At 42.5% G+C, this 18,524-nt stretch overlaps 1 protein-coding gene across 5 annotated transcripts in view; it reads left to right on the forward strand.

Moving 5' to 3' along the window:
* STARD13 (StAR related lipid transfer domain containing 13) overlaps positions 1-18,524 on the forward strand; it is a 295,349-nt gene that overhangs the window by 147,159 nt on the left and 129,666 nt on the right. The gene's annotated exons all lie outside the window — the stretch shown is intronic.

Raw genomic sequence — 18,524 nt, forward strand, 5'->3', positions numbered from 1 at the left:
GTCCGCCAGGAAAAACGGTCTGCTTCGTTACAGGCGCTGTCACGGCTCTAGGGCACCTCAGTGCTCTTGAGGCTCGGGCTCCTGTCCCCAGGTGGAAAGCAGAAGGACAGAGCAGGTGCTCCGGGAGGTCGAGGCACTCCTAGAGCACTCCTACAGCAGCGGCACCTTGGCGTCGTGTGTGTGACTGATTTCTTTGGGCAAAATGCTTCATAAATGAAAAGATGTGGAGGGTGCACAGCAGGGCGAGGTAGAGTTATGGTACTGGGAAGCGATACATCAAGATTTATGAGCAGAATCGTGTATAATGAAGGGTAATTTGTTAAGACGGATTCCTCTGCCACATCCCCCAGCCCTGTTAGGAGTGTGGTGACCTTGCCCAGGGCACTGTGACATGCTGGTATTGTATAATGCGAAGGTAAACAGCACGAGGTATAAGTGCCTACAGTTTGTCTACAGCACAGGAGTTCGTATGTACATACGGTTAGCATAATGGACGTAAATGGTGTTGTAATTTTTGGAAAACGAATCAGAAGTGGGTAGCTTCACTAATGAGTTACTAAACCAGCTAATTCTGCAGTGTTACGGTTGCCCAAAATATTAACCTGTCTTTGTGTGTGATCTGCTTATTCGTATATTAAAAGCAAATGCCAGCAGACATTTAGCAATGCAGTGACACTGTTTGGCTTTTTTTTTTTTTTCTTTTTTGGTCAAAGACAACTATTGCTTGATTGAGCAAAGGACCTGGGCAGGCTGCCACGAAGCCGTAGCCAACTTCTTAAAGCCACTGTGTATTAAAATTGACGGTGTCAGACGTTTTGGTTAAGGTGGATAGAATGCTAACGTCCTGGGTTTATGCGCTGCTGTAATTTAAGTGCTTTTTGTGATACATATGTCCTTTCATTAAACGAATTATGTGACAGCATAACAAACTGTGTACAAATAACATCTGTTGATTCCAAGTTTGTTCTGTAGTTCAGATGCTTTTATGTCTCAGGGATTTCTGTCCTTTCTATATTTATTTGTCACTCTTGCTCCTGTAGCTGCAACACATATTGGTATGCCTCTTCTTCCAACTTCCATTAATGGGAAGGGAGGGAAATTTAAATCTAAAAACATCTAAATGTGTTGTCTGGCTTGCTGGTTGCCAGAGCAGCTTCTTCTCCATCGCAGTAGATCCAATCCAGCACGGGTAGGTAGTTGTACCAGTTCTCTCTTTTTCCTAAAGCTGATGTGTGGTTTGTCTGTGACAGTCAGGGCAGCAGTGTAACTGGTGGCTAGTGTTTAAGAATAACGACCAAACCAAAAAGCTGTTCTAGCCATCGGTGTGCTGTCCTGTAGCAACCATCAAGACAAATAAAGGCTTGCAATTAAGTCACCATTGTGATAACAGCTCTGCCAGCACTCCCATAATTACTCTTTTGGTCCACTTCACTTTTCTATTTATTTGTTAAAGTTGTGCCAGTTGCCCAACCTGTACCCACAAAGAAGGTATGTACAGGACAGCTACTGCTTCTTTCACAAAAATCCTGTCATGGAGGCTGTAAGAGAGCTGGGAGGTCTCCAGTCCTGGTGGGATCAGCACTAGGAGCAGGGCAGATTGCTCAGGGCTTCCTCCAGTGTTCCTCATGAGGATCCTCTGCAGGATGCATTTACTGGAGCAGAGGGGTGCAGTATGCAGCTGGGCAGCAGCAGCACGGAGGTGAGCCTTGGCTGGAGCAAGGAGAGCTGAACCTTGTCTCTGCTGCTCTCAGAGAGGCAGGCAGCATGGCTGGGGTGCCGTAACAAGTAAGCGGTGTGTAAAAAGACCACTACAGTGTGCGTCCAGCCTTTCTCCAACCTCTCACCCTTTTACTGAGAGGAGTGAGCACTCTGATCCTTGCTGTGCTCCTCACTTGGGACTGTCCCACACTGTCTCGTGTTCAGGCTGTGGTGCCCAGCAGCTCCCAGTCACTCTGATTCACTGACCTGGATTTGTTGTTTAAACAAGGGGTGTAACCACTGCTTTGATGCAAATGCCAGCCTTAGGTTTTCTGTGCTTACCATAATTTTGCAGAGGTGGTTCACATGCGGATTATGTTCCTGCTACACTTATTTTTTTGTTAGGATTCTCAAACTCATTTCTTCCCTAATATGCTTGTTTTTACATCAGTTCAAGATTGGAAAAGTGAATTAAGCTGATAAAAGTATCTAATGCATTAATTCACAGCTTACTATAATTTTAAAGAAATCTGCAGTGAAGTCTTTTTTTATTTTTTGGCTTTTTTGTTGCTAGCAGAACGGAGCAGCTTAGCTATGATGAAGCACATACTTTCTGCCTATGGATTGGGAAATGAACCAAGATATAACTCCCTTGTTGGAGTGGGGCCCTGTTGGTCTGAAAACTCCTATTAAATACCATGTTTTACTGTTAGGGTAATTCTGGACCACTGTGCTATTGTGGAAATTTGGAACTTGACTTACACGTTCAGCAAACCCTTTAACAATAATGACCCCAAGGTATTTCTGAGATCACTACTCAAATCTCAATCACCTGTAAAACACAGCAAGCCCTAGTTATTATATCCATTGTATGTGGCTGGAAAGTATTCTTTCAGTTGCTATACGCTGAAAAAATCAGAGCAAATATATTTGAGTTTTGAAGCTCAGGACTTCACAGTCAGGAGATGCCAGAGGTAAGGTTGCCTGTTGCTGCCTTGCTGTCCAGCCTCCTTACAGAGTAGGACTGTATTTAATGACGTGTTTGCATCCCCTTTTTTTGCACAGGACTTTCTCCCTCATTCACTGTACAGGGCAACAATCCCCATTGCTGAGGGTGTCAGCCTAAAGCCCGATGCAAATTTAATTTCCTCGCTGAGTCTTGCATACTTCATGCCATTGACTTTTTAGCTGTATTCCTAGAAGCTGTAAAGTTATGCTCCCATTTTACAGATAGGAGCCAGAGGCACGATGAGATTAAACTCACCAGTATCAAAAACTGAGTATTAGAACTTAAATTTTCAGTATTTTTTCCTGTTATAAATACTTTAATACGTAATTGCTCTCAGTGACTCCTACTGCATAATAATCATGCAAATCAAGTTTCCAGGATCTAATTGTGCTAAACTCATGGAATAAGTCACATTTCCTGCCTGTCTGGACAAATTTTATATGAAGTGACTTGCTGCAAATCGGACAGACGTGGGCAGACACTCAGGGGCACCATTTACTTGGCGTAGTCTTAGAAACACCATTTTTTCCTGCTTGTTGTCTCCTACCCTTCCCTGCCTGCCTTCCAGCATCAGCAAGAAATAGAGCAGGAGTCCTGCAGCAATTGGCTTAATTAGCTACAGGACTCTGATAAAAGGCTAAATCATTGTCCATCATTGGACAGGGAAGTGTATGTGAAGACACTGCCTGATGTGATCTTGTGCAAAGATCAAAAAAGATCAAAGGTCCAAAGATTGTGGACCCTGCTCAGTTTGGGGCCTGGCCATTCCCTGCGCAAATGGAATTTGGGGCAACTTTTCCACGGGTCTTCAGTGGTTTGCTCAAAATGGCATTTCAAAGTTTGATAAATTGGACAGGTTTGGACAGACTTTTCAGAGACGGATATGAAAATGACTCCTTGAGCCTTCGCTGTGGTGGATGAAGCACTGGTTAATCAAGTAGCAGGAAAATACACGGTGGGTCAATGGACCTTGGCCTGAAATTATCTTGGAAGTGGATGACCTGCAGCATCAAAAATTGTGAGCATGAAGCAGGCTCATGACTTAAAGCAAATTTTACTCTAAACAAGCCAAAGTTAAGGTCTTCAAATGGAAGGGTTTAGAAAACCTACACTTTGGGCATCCTTAATCAGTCAGGAAGATTTTACACACTGATACGCAGCTACAGGTATCTCTTCAAATCTGACTGAGATCCATTCACGTCAGAGATGATAGTGAACATTAGCTGAAGTAGGATAGGAAACGGAGGATAACTTGTCCAGCTGAAAACGTGGGAAGGCATTGTGAGGCAGAAAATAATTACCACAGCCAGAATTTGGCAGAGACATCAAGGCGATTCCCCCTTTCCTCCAAAGAGTGGTTTGTGGGTTATTGGGTTTTTATTGGGTGCAAACGATCAGGTGTGAGGTTGTGATTTTGGGAGTCTGTGCTCCCTTGGCATGAGCAGAGCTGTGGGGACAGGGGAAGAGCAAAAAGAAAAAAAAAATAATAAAATAAAAAACTGGTGGTCACAAGCAGAACTAAATGAATTGTAGCAAAGATTTTGTTAGGCCAGTGTGGAGCCAAAAGCTGCCATATTTCTGAAGCATATGAAAAACCTGGTGTTTGTTGGGGTCAGTTTGGTACATAACGCTTTTATGTTCCTTTTTAAAATGATGCCCGTGCTTTCAGAAGGCCAAGCAGAGACATTCCCTCCCGTGCACTGGAGAGCACAAGATGCCGATTCTCGTGTATGTTGATAAGACGTGTAAGTGTGAGCTGCCCCCAGCCCTACCCCATCAATGGGAAAAGACTGTCCTTTGTCAAGGAGAAAAGCTATGAAAGCTGTTCTTTATTTGGGATTGAGTGCTTCGGGGAAGAAAAAAAAATGAATTACGAGCGATTCTTTTGGTTTGGCGTGCCAGGAAATTTTCTGTGGTTGTATCAAATAAAGTGATAGCCAAACAAGTAGTCGTTAATCTCATAAATTACATTAATCGCTCTGTACACGCAGTATTAACGTTGGGAGGGCTTTCTAGGTGAATTTCTGTGAAATACGTAGATGCTTCCCTTGCGTGCAGGCAGCATCTGTGCTCTGTAATTTCCCTGTCCTCCCCGAGATGCTCCCCGAGGACCAGGGCCCGGGCTGCGAGCGGGGGCGGCGGGGGCAGAATACCACCATTGTGAGCGCTGCCGCCGCCTTCCCATGACCCGCGGGAGCCAGAAGTTAATTCCAGAAATACAATTACAAAAATACCAATAGGCTTGACGTGCCAAGTGTTTCTCTATCAGCGGGAGATTGTGGAGGGAGCCACAGGCTCCCCACAGCCTCAAAATTCAGAGAGATGTGATTTTTTCATGCCTGCGCCCGCGGCTCTGCTGCTGTTCACCACGTGAGATCCGGAGCGACTCTGGAGGAGCTGCAGAGGTTCTGAGAGTGGCAAGAAAACTAATCTTTGGGTTTTACATTTAATGCACGACTTCTGTATGCGAATGAGTCCTGCTTCCATCAAAGAGAGCTATATCAGAGATTATTTTCCCAAGGGAAATGCAAATTCAAATTTGGGCTTCATGTTAGGAAATTAAGTAATCAAAGGTCTGCTGATAAAATGACAAAGCACTTCTATGGATACCATTTGGATCAGTCAGTTGTGACTTAGCTAAAGAGGAAAGGTACTTGTTAAATCTCATCTAGTCTGGAGCTTGGGTGTTGACTGGTTTTAATCATACATTAATCTTTAACATATACCTGTATATTTTTCTAGAAGTTATGAGGTCAGTCCTGTTTCCACTACAACTAATTTATGTTTATTTATTTTTGCTATTGACATTGTGTGGTTCCTTCAGCATCCACCAAGTTCTTTCAGTTCTCAGGAGACAAATGTTTCTCCATATTTCTCCTCCCCTACACGTGGCCCCATTTCATTCCACCGGTAGGTGTTTCCTATGCGACCAGAAGCGTGCTGCTAACAGTCAGTGTGCTGCACAGTGCTTTTATGAAGGATTCTCATTAACCTGTAATTTTTGCTGATTTCTGCAGACCATGATACTTGAAACAAATAATTTTTCCTGAAGCAGAATGTGTAGTACAATACTGTTAAAGTCCCTGTATGTTTAGATGGATGCGTTTATTGTTGGTGGTTTATTTTGATATACAGGAGCTCATATAGACTGGTATAAATATTTATTTGTCTGACTTCAAACTGTAATGATGTTTCTCCATCCCAAGATTGCTTCTTAATACCAGTGATGGCGTACTAAGTTACACATCTTTTCAGTTAATTCCTACTAGGTGTGCTCTATTTATTCATATGACCGTAATTCTAAAGGCCACTTTTCGTATCCCCACTCAAGTGACTTTATTTACAATACTAACTGTGCTAGACCATTCCTACAGACCATTTATATCCACAACAAACTGTGAGCTGCTAAGTGAGCACCATAGCAATTCGCATCAATACAGCCTCGTGGATGGCAGGCCAGCAGGCTCCTGAACATGAGATGTTTGCAGACTCGGGATGGCCCAGCAGGCTGGACTCTCACCCTGCTGCCTTCCAGTCACATCCCCAGCACGACGGGATTTTCAGTTTCAGGAACCAGCAAAGAGTCACTTCTGAAGTGAGTTTTGTGTCATCGCTTTCTGTTTGAGTGAAAAAAACCCTGCAACAATTGTTCCTTATTTTAGTGTTTTTAAAAGTAATCGCTCATAAGGGTTCTGAGAGTTTGGATGACTGCATGGTTCAATTTGTGTAATGCTTGCCGGCAGTACCAGAATGGCCGTATCACAGAGCAGTGGTTTGACATACATTTGTCTTTCCATGTTTTGTATCTCTCATTTATCTTGTGAGACAAATGTGCTGTCTTGCTCTTCCTATTTTCTTTTTTTTTCTTTTTCCTGTCATAGCACGGCCAATTCCTGCAATGTTACGTGTCATGATTTCTTTAAAACGTTATCAGCTTGAGTCACAACTCATTGAGAAACTCAGCTTTCAAGTGAAAGTATACTTTCAATAAATGTGAAGTTTATTTAAATCTCAAGTTTGAACAGAAAAGCTTGAAATTCTGAACTTCAAAAAAAAAAAAGACAGAAAACAAACAAAAAAAATCCTGATGTAGTTTGTAAAATGTCACAGTTTTAAGCTAGCCTTGTGATTTTAGAGGGGTGGTACCTGTCTTATGGGTCTTAAAAAATAGTGTGGGAAATATTGTTTTCAATTATTTTGAATTTGGCTGATGGTTTCTTCTGATTATTACAGACTTAAAAGTAAGGCAGTGTAAGAGGCTTCTTGACTGGCATCGGGCATCCACAAGAGCACTGTGTTTCATTGGCTCTGTGGCATGTCCTGTTTACGGCACAAAAATGAAAATATTTTGACAATCACAGCATCCTGGAGCAGCACATACTGCGAATAAGCGAAGGTTAGATATATGCAGAAGTGAGCACAGTAAGTAACTGCACTCGGTACAAAAAGGGATCAAGAACATTTGCAATTAAGTGTACTTAGTTCCAAAAAAAAAATATCCAAAAAATAATTGAATTAATTTAAGTAATAATTTAAATTATTGCTAAATACTCTGCCAGTTGTTCCAGTAGAGGGCAGTAATTTACATTCAGTAATTTCAAGCAGTAAGGGTGTGCAATATGCCTGGAAGAACACTTAGACACAATAACCGGTTTTATTAAGACAAGGCAAAATTCCAGGCTTACTAAATGCCTCAAGTACAGTGTGCCATCCTGGAGTTTAACTTTCTGTGCTCTTGCAGCAGGACTTAATCATGTTTAATTACACCAGGATTTATGCAAGTCATACTCAGCTCGCTTGAGTAAATCACCTCCACATGCCCCAGTGCTCCATACAGAGGTATGCAGCACATGCCCTCAATTTAATGCTACAAAGCCCCACGACTCAGGGACTGTGACACAGCTTTTGCATTGTTTTGGGCACTTGATGGAAGGAAAACATGCCAAAAAGGATGTATTAGGATCACAGGGTAAACGCTTGAGGACTAAAAATGTGGCTGCAGCCCCTCTTACCTGCAAGGTGCCAGTATAGAGCAGTGTGGGCAAAGCAACTCCACCTCCTTTGTCCTGGGGTCCTGAGATTACTTACAGACTGAATGTATTTAGCAATGCCAAAGTAGCACTAAACTCATCAGAGTTAAAAAAACAAGATGCTTCCAACTAGAGCATCATCCAAACCTAAAACATACTCTGCTGTTCAGAGTTATCAGAGAGAATTGTATTTCAGCATATAATTTATTCAAGATACTGACTCTCCCCTGGTGTTGTTGAACAGTAAGTACATAGAAGAGTTGTGTCCAGAGATCATTTTTACAGCTCCAGCAGCATGCTGTAATACAGTGAAAGAAGAGGCACTGAAACTTAAAATTTTTGCTTTTTTAAGCTGCAACAATTTGATTCCTAACCTATTTCAAAGTGAGTGCCATTTAAGATTCCTGCTTAGCTGAAAATTGTTTAAACTGCAAGTATTTCTCTAGCATTAATGCTCATGCTGTGACTTGAAAGGTAGAATTCAAACTCTCTAATTGCCGTAATATATTTATTTGAGTACTTACAGGATCACACTAAATCAGAAAACATGCTAAACTGGTGCAGAGAAGAACATTTTTCAAGGGCAGGATGCTCCTGAACTTCTGACATTTTGGCTATCTGCACCTTAAGGCTCTAAGGATCAAAACAAGGTGCTTTTCAGGGGTGAAAGTGCTGCTGGTTGGGACCAGCAGGAGGAGGACAGGACTCAGAGGCATCCTAAGATTTGCCTGTGAAAGTAAGCTTTGCTGAACGTGCACAAGTATCAGTAGAGGTTTGTGAATCCTACTCACTTAGAAGACTGCTGAAATGTGTACGGTGTGTCACCTGCCTTAGTGGCAATCCTGTAAATACTTAAATAATTTAAATAATTTAATTAAATAAATAATTTAAATATTTAAATAATTAAATAATACTTAAAAATTAACTGATTGAGTAACTGCTTTCTGAATTCCATCAACACTTTGCTAATTTTACTTGTTGAAGATCTGAGCTAATGCAGGGATAATCAGTGTCTTTTCTTGGTAGAGCTAAATGAATTGCATTGGTTGCCCCTTGGGAAGGCTGGTTTGGGGCTGGAGGGACTCGTATCCCAGGCTGTGATGAGACAGAAGGCACTGCCCCTTCACAGGTCAGTTAGTACAGTAGCATTTTAAAGGAAACAAAAACTGGAGTATTGCTTTTATTACAGAAAGAATTTGAAGGGAAAATACCTTCAGCACAGGAACATAGTTCAAACATACCTTGTATATGTTTGAATCTGAGCTAACAGCAGCTTAAAATGTCTTTGTGTTTGGTCTTCTTTCACAGCAGTCTTAGAAGAAATTCAGGGTGACTGCCATCTCCAAGAAGGGGATAGCTTGAGGGAGTGCTGAAAGAGAGAGGTCAGAACAGTATTGTAGCAGGTGATGCCTCTCTCCATCAGAATGCTGAAGAATTATACTTAGAACTGGGAGAGATCCTTAAGATTTGGGAAACACCAGCAGTTGGTTCGTAGCCTGGAGCTCCCAACAGTGTTTCGCATACTTATTTAAAGTTTGGAGAAGTGGGACCTGAACTTCTATCCCAACATGCTGCTTTTAGGTTATTTTCAATGCGGGTCTCATTCCTCTGGTAAAGACAGCTCCTCCCTGCACCACCCCCACCCATCCTGATCTGAATGACATGCTATGTAATAGCTTATCCCGAATAATGCTGTAGTAAATTACTTGAGATTGTGAGTCCTTTATGTGTCATTTTACTGCTGAAAGAATACGTGATTGGCATCTCATGGTTTTACTCATTTTAAGAGGTCTCTTTAACATAAGGACAGATTTTATCTAAATAAATCAATTTTACAGGGGGATTTCAGCCACTGGATTTGTAGTAAGAAAGAACTTTTTATTTATGACACTGGAGAGACCACAGCTGGGAATGCACCCTTTAATAGACTCAGACAGATGGATTCTGACAAGTCTGTGAACTATTCACGCTCTTTTCTAGCAAATATTTTGCAGCAATTCCAACTTGCAAATGCTACTTCAGAAACAAATATGGGACTATCTGTCTCAAAGTGCAAAACAAAAGAGCGACAAGTGACTTTAAAATGCTGTGGATCGAATACCTTTGTGGTATTCTCATGACATTTAGAAGGAGTGCTTTTAATGGACAGTAGTTACATCTCGATGGCAAATGGAAGTACTAGAAGGTTTGTCTTTTTGTAGATGTAATGAAGTTCAGATTTTCAGCAAAGGCTGGAACCGCTTTTTTGGCAAAACAAAAATATTTTCCATTTGTAGAATATTTGTTCATTTGTGTTTTCACTCTCTGAAACAGAGTAAATGCACATCTTCAGATTAGTTGCCTCAATAAAGCAGCAGAAATATAAGAAAATGATACAACATGGGCGAGTACTAAAGGAGGTGGAAGTTACAAGAAAATGGAAGGGAGGGGTATTGCTGTGCAGTGGTGTTGCTAGTCACTCAGATCACGTACTTTCAGGTAGAACCAGTGCATGGCATGCATTATTCCTCTTCAATTTTTAAACTTTAATTTGTAGTTTTAAAATCTTACTGAACACGGCTGTATTTCTCACATCATAGGAAGGTAAAAATGACAACTGATTCTTCTTTTCTACATAATTTATTACTTCATTCACCTTTATCATATCTTCTATTACTTTTCTCAATTGAGATTTTCAAAGCCTCATAATAGCCTTGAGCACATCAGCTGTCTTTGAACAGACTGGGAAATTGCATAGCCAAACAGACACAGTCAGCTTTCAAAATGTCAGTAATCTTCGTTAACATACAAAATTGGACATATGTAGCCTGAACTTCTGGACCTGCCACATGGCGAGATGTTTGGGGTTTTGCTCAACATCCTTCCTGGGAAGAAATCTTCCAGCTTCCTTATCAGTTAAAGATTTGAACCTTTTTTTATTTTATTTATTTATTTTGCCAGTTACGCTAATGAAAATATGCAGCAAGTTCTCCAAAGCCAGCAGAAACACTCTTGGAGGCTGTTATAAGGATGGCTTCTGTCATCCTGGCTTGACTCACTCCACCACTGCTGAAAATTAAGAAGCAGTAGTTCCTAGAAAGCCAGAAGCATAGAGTTTTACATCACTGTAGCAAATACGTATTTTGGTAATTGCATTTGCTCTCTATGTCCCTAAAAATTCCAAATGCTTTTATTTTGGAGTGAATTTGATTCTGATAATTTGCTTATGGCCTTAATTCAGCAGAGCAGTTACCTACTGTGTAAGGTTAAACACAGAGTTAAGTGTTCACTTATCTGGACTCATCCATTTTGATACACTTGACCTCTAAACCAGCAGCATATTCTTTTTAAAAATAGTATGTATGAATTCAGTGTGGTAGGATGCTTTCATCAGAAACTGGAAGGTACCAGAACATCCATATTTCTGATGTATCATAATGTAGAGGCTACTGTAGCTAATCCAATTCAAAAGGAGATCAAATAAATTCCAGAATCCAGGTTAGAAAAGCCACCACCAAATAAAATTGACTCTGAAACATCTGCTTTGTTTTATACAAAACCATAAAATAAGTAATTACAGAACTGCCAGAGCTGTTTCTTTTGAAGGCATCCTAAAAAACAAGGACATCAGGACAAGTGTTTATCAGGCCAAGGCAGATAGATAAATTGTGGCATGGCAGCCTTTTAAAGAAACAGTTTCATAGGGATTATAAAACAGCTGGGACGAATTGTAGGTGGGAACACCAGGATCCACAGAGCTGTTGTAAATCTCTGGATTCTAGGTCATGGCAGAGGCTGCAACGCAGAGCACCGCTCCTTCACCCCTTCGTGTTGCTTGCTCTTAAGGCTCATGGCTTTTAGAGGGCTGCAACGATTATCTCCTCTTTATGGAAAGGATCAGTTGGTGCAATGCTAGGGATCCTGAAGCTGGGAAGACAGTTCATTGCTGTGACAGATCAGGCAGCATATGGAAGGAAACAAGACTTTCTCCAGAGACAGATTAAGTTTTTGCCAAGGCATTTTATTGAAATTTTGGAAAATAAACAGGTCATTAATTGGGTCCAGATTTAGCTACTGCAAATAGTGTAAAGATGTTGCAAACCAGATGCTTTCCCCTATTTGTTTTTACAGCCCTTTCTATTTGTGGATGCTCTTATTTAATGGCTTGTTTCTCTAACAGAGGGCATTGTTTTACACCGGACGTCTCGTCTCTCAATTATTTTTGCCAGTAGATGCCTGAGTAAAATCTATATGTCCACAGTGTTTCAGGGGAAAAAAACAGCAGTAAGCCAATAAGTAGGAAATAGTTAGGAGGAAGCTGTGGAATACAGTGATTTTTATAAAGTCAACATAATTTTTTCCTGGATTCCTCAGCATGTAGTAGTTCTGAGCCTTTGTCTATGCAGACCATGCTAGTGCAGTGGTGGAAACAAAGACGCCCACTGCTTGGACAGTATCCTGAGGCTTGGCTTGCCAACAACGGTGTGACTGCAGCCCACATCAGCATCTCACAGGCTTTTCTGAAGCATGTGGCACAGGCACTGATGTACCTGTCAGCCCTGGCGCAGTGCAGTTTCCTAGCTGGATCTCCGGATCAAGGCTGGATCCCCAAATGGGAAAACGGCAGCCCCATCAGCTGAGCCGTACGGACTGGCAGACATACTCTGAGAGAAGCAGTCGTGCTTCCTTTTCCACTTAGGTTTCGTTTTGTCCCCAGAATAGAGGCATTGCATTGCACTCAATCCACACAGCATGATTCATGTTATAAATAACATACAGGGTAAGAGTCACCTGCCCTGGCTTGAAAGCAGCGAGTACAGTGGGGATGCCTTCTGAGAGGACTGAGCTGGTCGCACTGGGTCCTTTACAGTCAGGATAGAAACAGGGACCTCCCAGAGCAAGTCCTGTCATCCTGAAATGGGTGTCGGAGACAGTGGGGTGAACTGCCCTCCGGGGGTGCTTCTTTCCCTCCACGATCCCAGCCAAGTGACAGCACCAAAGACGCCTCCGCAGCAGTGAAACGCCTTCTCTTCGCCTGCCACCTGAGGGCATTTGATATGGAAATCGGTGAGACGCTAGCATCGCAGAAGTGTAATTTTAGAGATTGTTGCACATAACATCTCTGGCTTCATTTGGAGATACCTGCTCGAGTAAGCGAGGCAGCAGAACAAGCTGACGAGTCGCCTGGGACTTCGGAGGCACTTAAAGTTAGTAATGAGAGTTGCATGATTTTATTTTTGTTCCTGACTGGTTTATCTAAGCAACAAGAGCAACGGTTATACAGATTTTTAGATTTCCTACTGCATGTTTTAAAGTGCATTTTGAAGCTCACTTCCCAAACTATTGTTTAGTTATCTGATGTGTGAATGTTTGTTGCACTTTGTACAGTGTACTCACAGCAGAAGTCTGTCAGCCTGAGGTAGCTGTCCTGCTCTTCACATTAGGTGCTAGTAGAGATTAGAGTAGAAGGCCATGGCAAGTTTATGGTATGAGCTCCTGGTGTGCAGGGTTCAGTGAGTAGTTCCTTGCTGATGTTGTTAACGAGGCTGCCAATTAGGAACAAAGTAAGAGGGAGGTTTATGATGTGACTGTGCACTTCCTAGTCGAGCTACACCTAAGCTGGTGAGACACAGAGTCTGTTTCCCGTTTGTAATCTTTTGGAAACGTGTAATCCTTCACATCACAATTGCTATTTTTAAAAAGTTATTTTCAAGTCATTCACAGGTGCCTCCCTGTCACGTGGACTTTCACTAGCCTGAGCAAAGGAGGAGCAAAGTTGATTTTAAAAGCAATATGGGTTTATTAGTGGTTTGGAAGCAAAACGTTCAGAATGCTATTTGGTTTTAATTTACGGTACAACCTATTATCTTTGGTAGCATATTATGAAACAGTGAGTGTATTATTTGTCACAAGTTCCACGGGACATAAGAGGGGAAAAATAAAGACTGAAGTACCTGAATCGCTGGTTCATTCTTTTGCAATCCAAGTGTACTGTACATAGAAAGAACATGAAAGCCAGTTCTCTTCTACACCAGTGCAAATCCTGAACAACTGCAGGGTCATCGGTGACTTCTGGTTTGGTGTAAAAGACCTCTGCAGCAGAATGGTCCTTCAGGTTCCACTTTTAGTTTAATTTCATGTCCTTGTAGCATTTACCTGTCAAGAGAGAAAATAAATAAATATTCAGCAAACATAAACAGGACCGACCTTTTTCAGAGGTCAGGTGCAACTTCAGTTCTGCAATTTTTAGTTGCCCAATTTGAGATACTTCAAAGAGGTCTTATGCTCTGACGCCCAGAAAGTCAGAGCTTTGTGAGTGTCATGGAAAATCGACCCAAGATGAGTAGTTCCTTTTGAAGGTTTTGGCCAAGGAATTTTTCCAGTAAAACTACATTCCATAAACATGGAGCAACACCTTAAGTAGACAACAACAAATGAGGAACACTGCGGGTTTGATTTGAAAGAGAGCTGTATATTCAGAAAGTGGGTCGGGGAGGAAGCCTGGTAGAGTGACTTGAGAGGGTGCCAGGACAAACAGAGGGTAGACAGCAATATTTTCATCACACTGGAATCGAGATAGTAAAAGAGAAGTTTGCTGCTGGGATGGAGCTTATCAACCAGCTCTCTTGGTCTACGTATTTTGAACAGAGAGGGAATCAACAGAGGAGAAGAAGTCTTGGTAAGTGGCTGTTGGAGGAGGGGGGAAGGATGTGCAGGTAGGTGCAGCGTTAGAGAGGGGAGAGGTGGAAAAAGCAAATATGCTGCAGGGCAGTACAGCTGACACGGGACGGTGCGGGGGGAGAAGGAGGGAACGTCAGCTGGAGAGCAATTCATGCAATTTTCATTGCTGCAGCACGTCGGGCTCTGGGCTCTCTCCGGTCCTTCCTACTCACCAAAAGCATTTTCCAGAGCCAGGCTGTTGGGAAGGAGAGGAGCAGGCTACGTGCTCTTTCTCAGGAGAAGCAGCGTGGTGGCTGGCAGGGGAGCCATGTGAAGCCCTATCCTCTGCATGGCTCCAGCTATTTGGCAGGTTTCCACTCCATAAAAAAAAACAAAACACCTGCATCTTGTTGGCCAGGATGACTTTATCCAGTTAGATAAATGAGCTCTAAGGTGTCCATACAGTGCATTGCAAACTGTGAGTGGGGAAAAAAAAAAAAAAAAAAAAAAAAAAAAGAAGGAAATTCAGGTTCAAGAAATGGAAAGTTTGAGTTGTGCACAGCACAGCTGGCTGCAGGCAGGCAGAAAATCCTGATGAGTTGACTTGCCCAGTTCATGAATATCTGTTTACATTTTAAACCGTTCCACTGCTGATTTATGGTGGAAAGTCTGCCAGGGCTTATTTTTTCTTTTTTAGCAAATAAATACTTATAACTTTATGATACTCCTAAACCTCCTGATATTAAAATATAATTATTATTTGGGATTAAAAGCCAAGGGGAGCATGAATTTAGTTTCAGACATACAGGGAAACTAATATATTCTAGAGAGCAATTGATGTAGTTTATGCTAATTTCTAGCTTTGGGGAGGGATAAATGATACGTGCAATCCCCATATTTTCCCTAGCTCCTATATTTGCAATGATGCCATTTAGGCATTGGGATGGCAAAAATTCTGCAGCCAGCTAAACATGTGAGTGTGTTGGTCGCAGCTGCAGCATCGTGGTGGGGGACTGGTGACCAAATTCACTGCTCATCCATATTATGCTCTGTGCAGGGCCTTTCCTTTGGTTCTGGGATGCCTAAATGGGTAATCAGGGGCAGGGAGGAGAACATCATGCACACCGTGGTCTTTTGGAGCACATGGCACATGGACGGACTTCAGCTCTGTGCTGGATTCAGTGCCCTCACTCGCCCCTTGTAGCAGCAACATGGGAATGCCACACGTCTGGCCGGGGATGGTGGCTGCCACAAGGCTGAAGTCAGCTTGGTTCATTAGGGAGATGGGAGAGGTGGAGGCAGAAACAGTCCCTTCTGCTTCTGCAGAGCACCTCCATGTGTGCCCAGCTGCCGTCCAGCAGCAGAGCCAAGACCCAGCATTTTGCTTGGTGCGTTTGCTTTGTAGAGCCGCCTGTGCAAACACATCATCTGTGTTACACAGTGTTTATAATACCCAATAGCATGCATTTAATAATACGTTGGGAAATCTTTGTCATTCTGCAAGTTTAGGCAATAAGCATCTCGTCTGAAGGAACCCACTACAGGTACAGGGCCATTTTGAAGGGTATTTACTTTTCTCCTTAGCTGATTCTAGTGCCACTAGAATTTCACCTGCCTCCAGTGAACTGGTGTTGCTCATAAGGAAGATGAAAGTGCCTACAAACCTATATATTATTATTATTACATATAGATACCAAAGCAAGGGAAAGCTTACTGTTACCAATTAGGAAATTGGTGCGGATACAGGTTATAAGACTTCCCAAAATCTTACTGCAGGTCATTGCCAGATCAGTCTGCCTCATTGGACCCTAGAGTGAAGCCGTGTAATGAATATTAATGGTTTCAAGGAGCCTGGAGATTTTCTGGACAAAATAACCTTCATGCCCCCATGCACCAGTCCCATAAGTTTGAAATAGGGTTGCCAGGTGCTGTTCGGTGTTTTTTTTTTTTTTTTTTTTTTTTTTTGTATGTTTGCTTGTTTTTTTTGTCAAAATCTAACTTTAGCAATTCTCCCTCTAGCACAGATTAAAAAAAAAAAAAAAAACTCTCTCAAAACCAAATCAGAATCTGAAGCTGTTCTCTTTTCACTACCATGGTCCTGGACTCCTGTTGAAAAGAAAATAAATAGGGAAGGCCTCACACGAAGCCTGCGCGGGCACGAGCCTTCAGCTGAGATAGGAATGTTTGCCCGTGGTTCAGTGACACCAGCAGCAGGTCTGGGTAGGGATTTACAACGTATTTGGATAACATAAGAAACTAAGTTTATCTAAACACTTTCTTACCTTATCACTGTGTTATCCAAACACTTTGTTAGTGAGACGGGGAGATTAGGATGTGTGTTAGCCCACCACTACTTAAATACATTTACACAGTTCCTGTGGGTTTAGTTTTAGGAACTTGTCTGTGGATTTAACAGATGGAGATGCATGAAGGGTATGGAAACTGCTAGCTCTTTCCCCTGATAATGCTCTTTAAAAGCTTTGGAAAAGAAGGCCTATCACCTGAAATGTCTTCCTCTCCTCTGACCTCTATTTTGAACTCTCTTTATTATCCACCTTATTTTTTTTTTAATTTACTGTTGAGAAACACCATCTTTGGGGACTTCACACCACGGGATGCTGGCTATTCTTGGCTAGGTCCGGACATAAGGTAGGCACATAAACAGTTCAGCTAAGGCCAGCAGAGCCTATATTCATACACTGGCGTGGTTTGACTGAGAAAAAAATGTGACGTTTAAAAGCGAACAGGAATGAGACCGTAGTGCCTAAATTAGCAGCCAGACCGTGGACAAAACAACCGAGCAATTACATGACCCGACCCACCGGCGAGGGGCACCTCGTGCCCTGCAGCCCCCAGGGAGAGCAGAGGGAACGGGAGGGCCACGTCCCCTGAGACCTCCGTGGTCGGCAGGCCCCGGAGGTCGGGCACGGAGAGGTGGTGGCCGAGGAAGCCTGGCTATTCCTCAGGCTGCAGCCACAGACCACAGCAGTGGTAATTCCGATGCATTTACGAACTGGTTAGTGGGCAGTCAGAGCTATTTTGGGAGATCTGTAATGGCAGGGTAAGCACGGGTAATAGTGCGTGCGTTGTATGTCCCAGCCACCTCCGTGTGGCTCGGGGGCCTCCTGAGCCACCAGGCAGGGTTTCGTGCCTAACAGGCCCCGTTGGCGTTTTCTTTCAGGAATTTACCTGATGTGCTTTTGAACTCTTCCCACTTCTGGCAGCCGCAGCATCCTCTAGCAGTGACTTCCAGAGTTCAGCTATGAGTAATACAAAGGGATACAGAAGCGCAGTTCTTCAGTTCTTCAACAGAAAGGAGTTCTGCTCATCTCAAACCTGCCCGTGATCAGTTCACTCGATGTTCCCTACTTCACTGTGAGGAAACACCCCAGCAGTACCAAGGGGGGGCAGACCTTTATAAATAGCATAATGGTGTTTGTTGGTTTTCTCTCACTTACTTTTTTTCTACAAATTTTTAAATCCTCTTTGCTTTTTTGGTTCCTGCTGAACACTTGTATTGGATTTTCATAAACCTGTCCAAGATCTATTTCTTCAGTGATAACAGCTCCGTTAAATCCCATCATTGTGCACCATGCACTGTGTACCTATGGGGTGTTTTTTCCCCAGTACATTAATCAACACTTAAAAGCTACAATTTTAATGCTTTCTCGATCAATATCATAAGAACATTCAGTGTTTCCAGCCGATTTCTGGTTTGACTTCCAGGCTAATTTAGCATCATCTCTGCATTTTGCACTTTGCCACCTCGCTACCCAGTCCCTTTAAGACATAAATCCTGTATGGATGGAGGAGAACTCAGGTTCCCGTACTTGTCTCTGGTGGAGTCTTCTGGCTCCCTTGCACCACCGTGACACTGGAATATTTATGGCCGCTTTCGTTTCCTGTCATTAAGCTACAAGTGGCCTTTTCCTTTCTGTACCTGATGGCTGAGCTTGTTTATGATCTTGGTAGTGGGTCTTGGTGGAGCCTTTTGTAAAATCCAACGCTGACGTAACAACTACACGATCCCTTTACAATCTCTTAACAGATTTTGGGCATGACTTACTGCTACAAAACATGCTGATTTTTTCCTCCTTGTGTCAAATTATCTACATTTACTAATTCTGTTTTTTGTTACAGTTTCTTCC

The sequence above is a fragment of the Oxyura jamaicensis genome, chromosome 1, assembly GCF_011077185.1.
Source record: "Oxyura jamaicensis isolate SHBP4307 breed ruddy duck chromosome 1, BPBGC_Ojam_1.0, whole genome shotgun sequence".
Classification (NCBI taxonomy): Eukaryota; Metazoa; Chordata; class Aves; order Anseriformes; family Anatidae; genus Oxyura; species Oxyura jamaicensis.